This window comes from Glossina fuscipes, unplaced genomic scaffold (assembly GCF_014805625.2).
Source record: "Glossina fuscipes isolate IAEA_lab_2018 unplaced genomic scaffold, Yale_Gfus_2 28, whole genome shotgun sequence".
NCBI lineage: Eukaryota > Metazoa > Arthropoda > Insecta > Diptera > Glossinidae > Glossina > Glossina fuscipes.
Genome location: NW_023998423.1, coordinates 13,806,041 through 13,817,557, shown reverse-complemented (window position 1 = coordinate 13,817,557; position 11,517 = coordinate 13,806,041). Strand labels below are relative to the sequence as shown.

At 34.9% G+C, this 11,517-nt stretch overlaps 1 non-coding gene across 1 annotated transcript; it reads left to right on the top strand.

Moving 5' to 3' along the window:
* The first annotated feature begins 5,270 nt into the window (after positions 1-5,270).
* Positions 5,271-5,342, top strand: Trnad-guc. Its single transcript has one exon. It is a non-coding gene; the product is annotated as a tRNA-Asp (tRNA).
* Positions 5,343-11,517: the final 6,175 nt, after the last annotated feature.

Genomic DNA, 11,517 nt, shown 5'->3' with positions numbered 1-11,517 from the left:
TTGTCTTAGCTCAAGAACAATATATTATATATTTATATATGTATTATATGCTTTTATATTATATATATTATTTTGTACGTAAATGCCTTATTATACTATTCTTGTACTGCCTTTATATATACTTTTCTCATGTACACATATATATATATGTATATATATATATATATATATATTCTCAGTAAATTGCTAGACTATAGGAGTTATTTTTACACATCGTCCATAAGCCAGGATTGTTATTACATTCGAAAAGCATATCAGCTGGTTTCAGATCTGATTGTCAATCGATGGGCAAAGCCGATCATGGCAGATAGGTATGGAGAAAATCGCACCAGCATTTCCTCTTTCTCTCCGTTGCAGCCGCCGAGCCGAAAGGTTGTAAGCTGGAAAATCCAAACAGATCCGTATTCATTTCGCAAACGTAAGGAGTCATGTTGGAAGGGAATTAGTGAGAATAGGAAGACTAGGCTAGGGGGACTGCGATGTTAGACTGTAGGACGTACGGTCTAGCCAGGGTCAGAGTAAAGTCTAGAGAATTAATTCATTGTCAACAGGAAGCCATCAACACATCTAAGAAAATACACTATAAATTTCTTATAGCATCTAAGCAGTAATTACTATATAAAAAGTATTGCCTTCGTTGGATTATTATAACGAAATCCATATTTTGGTTTTTGTTTAGGAGAGAGTCAGAAGTGTAAATGACATTCGATGGATGGTAACCAGTTGAACGCCTATGTAGCCCGGCAATCAGTTAGGCAAGAAAATTCCTACTTCAGTCTTTAAAAAGTTCTTCCTCTTTTTTTAAATGAGTCTTCAAGAGTGAGCTGTCTTTTCAATATACAAACGAACCGATGGCCATAACTAAACCGATAACTTAATTGACCAGGAACATACGCAATTTATAAAACTTCCAATACGTGTTAACGAAGATTAAAAATCTCGACGTATCACATAAATGCGATTGTGATGCTGTAACTCTGTTGCTGTTTTCCCAATAAAATTACAAAACGGCGCATATTTGTTTCAATTAAATTCATGTAAAACACAAGGAAAATAACTCAGAATTTTAATGCAATAAATGCCAAAACGTTGCGCCCTTACGTTAATACGATGTTAACAATAGACTGCCGCGATTGTCTAAAAGACTTAAGAAATGGTTTCTATTTCTTATACCCTCATTTTACAATTTGATAAATTTATCTGTATAGAATCTGGCAAAGAACTCGATATTCCCGACCGTGCCCACATGCTTTAAAGTTATTTTTGATATAACAATGTGATGAAAAACTTTTGCTTTAAACTCGCGTAGGTTTATTCAAAGGGCAAGATTGGGCTCCGTATCAAACCTTACGTCAATGTCTTCAGTAGCTAAGAAATCCTGGGTGTCATATGTTACTACCCTATCGCCCACAGAATTCTCTCATATACGTTAGAGATATCTAAGCTATTCCTGAGGACGACGGCAGTGTGGCAGCGACCAGTAGCCCACCACACTGCGCTTCCTTTTGGGATGCAGTATGGCTTCCTTGATAAATAGACTGAAATGGATGAGTCTGCCTTATATTAGGCAATTGCAACGAGCACTATTGAAGCGATACGTGTGTCCTTTTTCAGGATGAATCGAGTGAACCGAATAAAACCGTTCAACTTTATATCCATCATTCTGTACGAGAGCTGATAAACTGAACAAACCGTAACATCCCGGACGTGATGGTTTCTTTGCCTGGGTTTTCTTGATTTTTCTTTTGTTCCTATTCTTGTACGTAAACAACAAAATCAACCGCACCATCTTGCATTTATTTGAGCCTGCCTGGAATTATTGTGATTACTTAGACGTAAGACGAGAGAAATTCCCGGAAATAACTATGCCATCTAAATTATACCCAAAGCGTCATTATTTTATTTCTTCAACTTTGCACATTTTCTTTGAACGAGTCACCTGGAAAGCCGTGAGTAATATCTCTGCTGTAAATGGCCCGTTTCAACCACAAGTAATGTAAAGTATAAGGAATGTGGATGATTGCTAAACGTATTTATGAACCCAGAGGCCGTTTCGTAGTGTAAAAGTGGAAAGTATACTACGATTGCTTGTACATGTAAGTAATTTTCGCCACTTTCGCGGACTCTGGAATAATAATTTTATGCATTATTTTGAGAACTGACTTTAAGAATCAAAAGAAACCGTTCTTATAGACCAAAAAAAAACACGGAGCAAAGCTCTGTAGAAAATACTTATAATAAAAAAGCTAATACATCTGAACATTCTAGAGAAATAATTTATGCAGATATTCTTTATGTCTATCTACGACATTATAAGTGGAAAAATTGCAAACATCATAAGCATGAGATTGACTTGATTATGAGAAAAAATCTATAACATGTAATAAACTTATGTAATAACCCATCGTCTTCATTTAATTAAAATCAAAGTTTACAAACTCTACTCAATAGGCATAGGTTGCGTAGATTTTTCAAACTAATGCAAAACTGAAGTAGGTCGTGTATTGAAAGTTAATAAGTTATTTATTACTAAATCACTTCAACCTATACCATGTACAGGTATAAGCAAAACGATGCGAAAAGTTCGGCAAACTCGGTTTTCATGACAATTAAAGCTTATGTACTCATTCAATGCATTCAAGTGCTTCAGCAGTGTTATCAAATAAAGAAAGAGAGAGAAAAATTTTTATTTTTTTTTTTCTTGTTTTTTATATAAAAGCCATAAAACATGATAAACAACAGTTGTGGCAACGAAAGGAAGCTAAAAAAATCAAATGCAAGTGAAACTGCATAAAAATTTATTTTCTCTATATGGGTATGTGTATGGATGTGTATTTGTCCGGGGTATGTTGAATTTTTAGTTAGGGATACTTGTTATCGTTATTGTTGCTACTTTATTATTATTATTTTTTGTCCTCTTTTTCTTTGTTGTTAAACAGTAAGAGCAGAGAAAATAATGTTTCGCACTTCCGTTTCCGTTATGGCCAATATAGGCAAAGTGTGTATAAGCCCCGAATCTGATTGTGTGAGTGCAGTTTTTCGGTTTTGCCAACAATTGAGAAGGTGGCTTAAAAAAAAATTGTGTACCAAAAAAGTAGGAAAAAAACTACGGCGACACACAGACGTGTGTGTTAGTGAGAGAACAATTCTATTGCCCTGGCAAAAAAAAAAAAAAAAGTAGAAAAAAGTAGAAAAAATCCCGTATACGAATGTGAACGTATTCAAGTGCAGTAGACATATAATGTTGGTATGGGCGCCAGTTTTTTATTCCTGCTTTCGAAATTATCACAGAATTGCCAGAACATTTAGGTGCGAGTTTTAGTCTGTCATAATTAATCATATTGTGGTTGTAGTGGTTTCTAGGACTCTACATTTCTTTTTTCAAAATTGCTTCTCTTTTTATTATTTTCACCAAAAATTTAGTTAAGTGGAAAATTATTTACAGAGATTTCAATAAAATTTGTATTTATTTTGGTTTAAAATGAAACAAAAACCCCAAAACAATTTATTTTACTACAATGTTTAGGAAACAAAAAAAGTACTTGAGCATGTTAATTGTGTAGAAGTGTGTTTGATGTCTCATATAAACAGCAGAGATTATACTAAGTTGATAGGGATTTTTTTTTTTTTGATTATATATAAGTTTTTATTTATAATTTTATCTATTACTAAAAAAAGTCAACTACATGTACAACCCCTTTTAGTCGAGTTGAGGCTAATCCAAGAAATTAGAGGAAGAGAAGAAAATATTTTTAAAAAAAGTGAAGTAAATGTTTAATAAGCTTTGCAACTGAATAGTAAGTAGTGCAGCAAACTTCAAAGTAAACAGTTCTAGTTCAATGTATAGCGTTTTTCCTTCTCTTATAATATTGATAGGCCTACAGTACCAGTAAACGAACTTAAATCCAAAGCTTACACCTCATACTATTGTAGCGAAGAATCAGAGGCGAATAGCAATGTTCAAGTACACAGTATACAATATTTTCAGGCTTAAAGTATCAATAAGCGAATCGAAGCCTAAGATGTTATATATATTAATTTGTTTACTTACTATCTCTATATTTCAGTCAGCAAGCTGGCGTAATGCTTAACCTATTTTATGCCGTATTCCGGATATCTAAGTTGATTGTTTTTAGTCTTGTCAAAAATCCGATGTACAATGTGCTACTTAAGCTGCTACTTGAGCTGAGGGAATAACAGTCTCGTCTGCTGTTTCATAACGTAGCCACCTTCGCCACCTGCCCGCCATTCTATTCATAAATTATCTGACGGCCGTCGTTCAATGTTCATGTATTTTAATGTATGCTAATGATGTGACACTGTCCTTTTTGTATGATACAAAAATCCGTTATCTAAAGCAAAATGTAGAAACCTCAGTATTTTGGGCTGTATTATATATTCCTCCGTCTCTTATTGTTAACCCATTCACCTTGAGCCTAAAAAAAAAAAACGATTTGTGAATTACAATCAATAATGAATGCCGAGTAAACTCAAGGGCTCACAGTAAAGAACTCATAGGTCTCCAATCTGAAAATAATCCAGTGTCGTGGACGGGAAGTTGCTTATATATTTATTCAAATAACTATTATTCACAATAAGGCATTGCAGGGGAAATGGTTGGAAATTGTGCCCTGTGGGTTGATCATAAGAAAACGGAAACATAAGAATAGGGCGAACGGACGTACAAACAGGCTTCGCATTCAGAGTATTGTTCTGAATTGAAAGTTCGTTCTATCCCAAGTCCTTCCGCATACATTCGTACAAACTTAATATGCGGTATAAAAATGTTCGAAAATAAAACAAGTAAAATATTATGTTCGGTTGTCCTAAAAAAACAGCAAAAAGTTTAGATCAAATTAATATATCCTGCGCGCTTGCACAAGTGCCCAAAGAAAGGTTTAAATCACAGTTCAGATTCTCGCTGCAATTACTATCATCCTTCGTGCAAATAATTAACGATATATTTGACGTTTCGTATTACAAGTCAATGGTTACTCCAGAAACCTCCTTGATTGTTTCAGAAGATATGTGCTTATATACTTTATATTTAGACGCAATCGAAGTTGTCCATGTTGTATATTTTTGTACATTAAACTTATATCAACGTCGTTATTTTTTCTAGTTATAGTTTGCTTTGATTATATTTTGTAGAATTCTCTGTAATAATATTATTAATTCATAGATATATAAATTATTACTCAATTTATTGAAATAATTGTAGTTCCTTATCTGTAAGTTTATAACTAACGAAGTATCACTACATGTAACAGTCCTCGATAGTATAGTGGTTAGTATCCCCGCCTGTCACGCGGGAGACCGGGGTTCAATTCCCCGTCGGGGAGACCATATTGTTTAATTGTTTTTTTCATCTTTTTCTGACTAACACATATATATATATGTACATATGTTTTGATTAATACACACATATATTGTACCAATTTTTCTCAGCAAATGCCATCAAGTGAAAAAACTGATCAGAATACATGCAAATACATAATTTCTCAATTTGTTTTACACATACACACAGCTTTATGTATATATATATAGATAACTGAAAGAAAAAAAAAAAAAAAATCCGAACATGAAATTTTACAAATCACGTAAAGGCTAGTAGCACAGTAACAACGAAAAAAAGCATGATTTTATTTGAGGAAATTATTAAAGATATATGCAAAAAAGAAATGTTTTTGAAAAATATTAAAAAATTACAACACCAAAGTTATTCTCGCGAAGCACTGCAATTCAACCCGTTCAAACAAAAGAAGAAAACTACCTCATCCACATGACTGTAGTTGGGGAATCACGTGCTAGGCTTCCTAAAACTTCTTATTTTTGTCTGACTGCTGAAAAGTTCAATATATTTAATCAAAAAAACGGTCTAAGTAATAAAACAAACGGTCGGTTCGTAGTCTTTACTAAGAAATCTTCAAAAAAAGGATTCAATTTGAAGTTGAAGTTGCTGAAGAGTTCGCAAATTACTTTTCATTAAGAACACATTTGAAGGAGATAAGTCAAAGAAAAAGGATAGTTTTTTTGCATTAGAACTTTTTTTACAAAATCTTTGATTAAAGATGATCGAAGCCCTTTTCGTTAACAGACCCAAAATAAATTTTCAATCCAAGCAATCGATAAAAAGTACTTATGGCTTGAGAATCACGTAATACGTTTTAAAAGTTTTAATTTTTGTCTGACTGGCGAAAAGCGTTGAATGAAAACCTCCAATATTCGTCAACTTTCCACCAAAAGGGAAGGCAATCCTTTGTTGAAACCAAGTAATAATCGAGCAAGGCTGACAACAGAAGGTAATCCTTTGTTAAAGAACAACTAACAATAAGGTAAGGCCGACTATAGACAGCATACAACAGTTCGCCAAGTACAGTTATTCACTCATTTTGGGTAATACACCAAAGGCTACAAATTATTTTCAGAGAAGTCCGCTTATTGGAGGAAGCGTTATCCCAAAGTCGGGAAGGTTGATATCTATGTCAATTTACTATTATAAAACAAATTTTCATCATGAAAGATTAAAAATACCGTTCAGTTTTCGTAGGAACGGTTGTATGAGAGAGGATTTAAAAATTGCCTCGGCCAGTCCACTGTTTTCATCTTTATTTAGCATGTCGAAGTACTATTGTGCAGCGAATTTTGTCAAGAAATTTTATAAAGTGCAATTTTGTTCAAATCACGTCATTGTACCAAATTTCATCAAAATGTCTCCAAAATTATGGCCTATGACTTGGACACAATTTTACATGGACAAACATTAGACGGACAGAGACACAGACAGTCAGTCTGGTGGACGGACAGACAGGCTTAGATCCAGTTAGCAAGTAATCCTGAGTTGATCAATATAAAAAAAGGTGGGTCTATCTTAAGCCCATTTGCGTGTTATAAATATACGCACAAGGGTAATATAACCTCTATCACAAGTGATGCAGTGTACGATAGTATTTAAATTAACTGATCGGAAATCTTCTACGTATTCCCAATTATAGGCTATTATTACATTAAAGATATCGTAAAGAATTGAAAAACACAAAATTTGTTGGAGTTATACGGGGGACCGTTATAAGAACTTTTTCGCTCCTTCTCCGTCTTCTCGCAGGGTTTGTGTTAGAAGGTGCCGTTTTTGCTGCATCCCACACAACTTTGCGTTCTGCGAAATGACAGAAAAACGGTAATGCAATCAATTAACAATACCACGTTCAACTATTGCTTAGCTCGCCGGCGCCGTGGTTAGCTGACTGGCGTGAACGATGATACGGATTTACTGGAGTCAGGTAGGGTTTGTAATGTGATGGAAAAGAGCGTATTCTAATAGGCTCAAAACTCTCTCTTAAACCGATAGATAATGGTTTTAACATGTTTTTACAGAACTATGTCTAAAAGCGAAAAAGTTTAGATTTGCTGCGTTACCTTGTGAGCACGAAACTATAGGACAGTTGTTGGAATTTATTTAAGAACGAACAATCAATATAGGTACGCATATATACAGACACTGGGGAATTTAAAAGAAATTTTTGTTATTTTATTTGTCAATAAAATTTGCGAGGCAGCAACTCCAGCAAAAAGCAACTTTCACAAAAAAAAAAAAAATACTTCCTCGAGCGTATCATTACCGTCCATCCCTAACTGAGTGCCTTCCAAACCAACTACAATCCCGTAGTCATGTTCTGTAGTGAAACAATACCAAAATTTAAAGGGTCATTTAAGACACCAAAAAAGAATGGTAAGCAGAAATGCACAAGATAGCATTACCTCTGAAAAGATTCCACGTTCTTGGTAGATTTTCATAAACGTCTCTATATATATACACATATGTTTACATGCGATGACTCATTCATTGGATTCAACGATCCTCTCAAAAAAATACTGAGAGAGAGAGAGGGAGAGAGAGAGGGAGAGAGGAAGAGAGAGGCAGAGAGAGAGAGGGAGAGAGGAAGAGAGAGAGAGAGAGGGAGAGAGAGAGAGAGAGAGAGAGAGAGAGAGAGAGAGAGCGAGAGAATATGAAATCTTCTATTTCAGCTTGATAGGGGCAGGCGTATTTTTATCCTTGACCGACACGGACATTAAAAATAATCAAAAGACTCTTCGCGTTGACATGAGAAAAAGCCTAAATAAAAATTGGAAAGACGGTTATACCAAAATCTATCAAAGCCAAATGCGAAAAAGTTTTATTACCGATTCCAAACTGATAAATGCAATCTGAATTGCATTTTTATTACAGTTTTAAAAACCCCCTAAGCAACATATATTATTTATACATATATGCAGATATACATTGGGTGCTCCAATAAATTCTCTTCATTAAGGTTGATTGCTTCATAAAACATATCTGATGCGTTCAATTTTCCCGAAATTCCTGAAATTTCAGTTTTAGATTAAGTAGGCATTGGTGTTTGTACGGTGTAGGTTTAAGTAGACCGGGCACGAGAACACTGTAAGCTACGAAAAGTGATTTGCTTGATTACGCGTAGAAAGTCATGAAAAATCGCATACGTTCATCCATCTGTAGTAAAAACAAACTAGAAAGTGATCCTCAGGTTGGTTTAAGAACATCTCCCAATACCGGCATATATTCAAGACCTATATTCTTCTGATTAACACTAATTCAGATCGTTGCAGTCGTAGTTAACAAATCAGCCAAATTATCCAAAGTTGAGTATGTGTGAAAATGTATTAAACCCAAGAAGTGTTTCTTGCGAGGTCATGCCCAAATCTGCCGATATAGGAGAAGAAACCATAAATAGAGGCGGTGACTATTTCGCTTATTAAGCCTACTAACAAGCATTATTTTAACTAAAGCTAAACTTTATCCGCATGGAAAGGAAGGAAGGGAGAATCGTGGTTACCAAATCAGTGTTCGCGAATTCAAATCTCAGTGCGGTACTGTGTATTTTGATGCAAGATGTAGATCGGTAACACTTACTAGGCTAAGGCTTACTTTCTCTTCCTTTTCTGATCGTCAACGAGTTACGCAAGTAGCGGATTGGTCAAATTGAGTAAGAAAAAGGAGCAAATTGGCAGAATTTATTTGCACCCCTATTATGTGTATATGGAGGAGCAAAAAATTAATCTTTTTATTTTTGCTTCATATCTCGGCCTTCGTTTAATTGAAATTACGTTGATTAGGAAGCCCGAGTTGCATCCATGCGGGATTTATTCTTATGATAAATTTCGAAAAGTTTTCGACCATGGATCCAATATTCATTTCAAAAGCTACAAATAGCAAGTAATCCAGATTTGGACGCAATTATCTAAAGATTTTCATTTACTTCGAGCTCCACGGGTAATGTTGTTGGCCTTATTGGTATTCATAAAATTTTTATATGATTAATATGCGAAAAAGCAGTAAAGTCACTTTTACTAACTATTTGCTGTACATTTGGTGTACAACAAAACAACGGACAACCGAACTAATTTTACACAACTGACGGAATATTTAATGTATTTTTCAACATAAAACCATTTTTAAGCTTTGAAAATAAGAAATCTTTTAAGCTTCAATCGAGCAAAAGAAGCCTTTAGCTTACCTTTAAGTTTAAGAAGTCGTTTAATTTCCTTTTGAAATTTGAAATTACTTAAGACCTACATTAAATGATGAACCGAAGAACGTATCGGCTTAAGAGAAATTAATATCGCTCATAACTTTCTTCGTTTGCTATTATTGGTGTTTTCCGTTGCCGTTGTCACCACTTTTATTTAATTGTGAACTGTGATTAAATATAATATGTAAAGCGGTTTACATTCATTCGGTCATCCATGTAAATGAAATTGCTGGCGGTTCTTTTTTCAGATAACTTACAGGTCCCCCCCCCCACCCCACCCCACCCCCTACTATCGCACCCATCTTTTAAGGAGCACAAATGCACAGAGATTCAATTTATTAAATGTGAAAAATACTGCAGTTTATTTATAAATAAATTCCTCCCCAAAGACAAGAATTATTAAAAAACGAAACCGCATAGACACTCGCGTGCGAACTAAAAGTAAGATACTCAGAATTTGGCTTAAAAAAACCAAAAAAAAAAAAATGAAAAGAAAAAAAAAGGGAAACATAAAACGTATATATCCATTTTACACAACGACTTCTCGACCAAAGCCAAAGTCAAAGCAAATACTCGCAGCCGCTTAAAAGCAGAAAGGATCTCTTTAAATAATCGGATGCGTACTGTTAACCAAAGACCTCTCAAGCGAATGATACAATATGGTAGGAAGAACGCAATGGAGTAAACACTGGTTGCATTTGTATGTGTATGTGTGTTTTGCTACGAGTTCATACGGCGTCATATGAACACTGATTCAGTTTCAGTTACAGTACAGTAAAAAGAAACATACAAAAAAGCACCAAATCACGGAACTACCTTTCACTTTGTAAAACAAAAAAAAAAAAAAAAAAACAAAAAACAGGAAGAAGCAAATAAAGTGTAAGGTAAACGTAAAGAAAAAATGTGCCGTTTAAGTGAAAATTCTACCATATTTTCCCAACAGCTGTTGGATGGTAGTTGTTGCTTTGGTTCGACTTTATGGCTAGCAAAAGAAAACCGTTTAAACGGGGAGGGAAGGTGGGCAAACGAGGTTTGCTAAAGGTTCATGGCTACTGCATATGCAACTGATGTAGCTTTTGTTTTACAACATTTACCTTTTCTTCGGCAATAATTTCATGATATTTAAATGCATAAAGGCATAGAGATAGAGAGAGAGAGAGAGAGAGAGAGAGAGAGAGAGAGAGAGAGAGAGAGAGAAAACGAAGGAGAGATAAAAGTGGAAGAAGAGGAGAGAAAGAGCAGCTGCTAGTTGATAAGCTTAAAACCTTGTTGTTCCCTCTCCATTTGGGGCTTCTGTGGTCACTTAGCGCCCCAAATTTCGTTGCACGGAAATTGTGCTGGTGCTGGGTAATGCTTTTTGTTGAGCCAAAAAGCGGTTACAAATGCGACAAAAATTCCAATTGAAGCGAAAAACCAAAAACACACAACACCACAACTCGGCAGCGGTCACGGCACAAAGCAGGCAATTGAATTGAAAACAAAGCCACCGATACCGTCGTGGCCGTTCTATCAGACAATGCAATGAATGCAACGAGCACACACGACAATAAAAACAAAAAAAAACAAAAAAAAACAACAAAAAGAAGAAAATACAATTTTGTTGCCCTTAGAGCACGTGTAGAAGACGAAAGCAATGAATATTTCTTGTTTTTTTTTTTTCTTTTTTTTTTTCATCTCCCATAGGGACCAGTGAACGAACGTGTGATGAATAGCCATCCATTTATACATCTTGTCCGCATAGTTTGTCGTGTTATATTATTTTTTGTGCTCGAGGGATAAGCATAAAAACACAGCGATAAGACACGCGTTAATAGCCATTATGTGGTGTAGGTGGTGATGATGTGGTGGTGAAAAAACGCACTCACATATATGCCGCGCGCACTAAGCCTCAATAACGACGTCATGGCGAGGGTTAAAGGATAATTTTTTAGGTTATTTGTAGAATAAAATCTTTACTCTAAAAAATTGA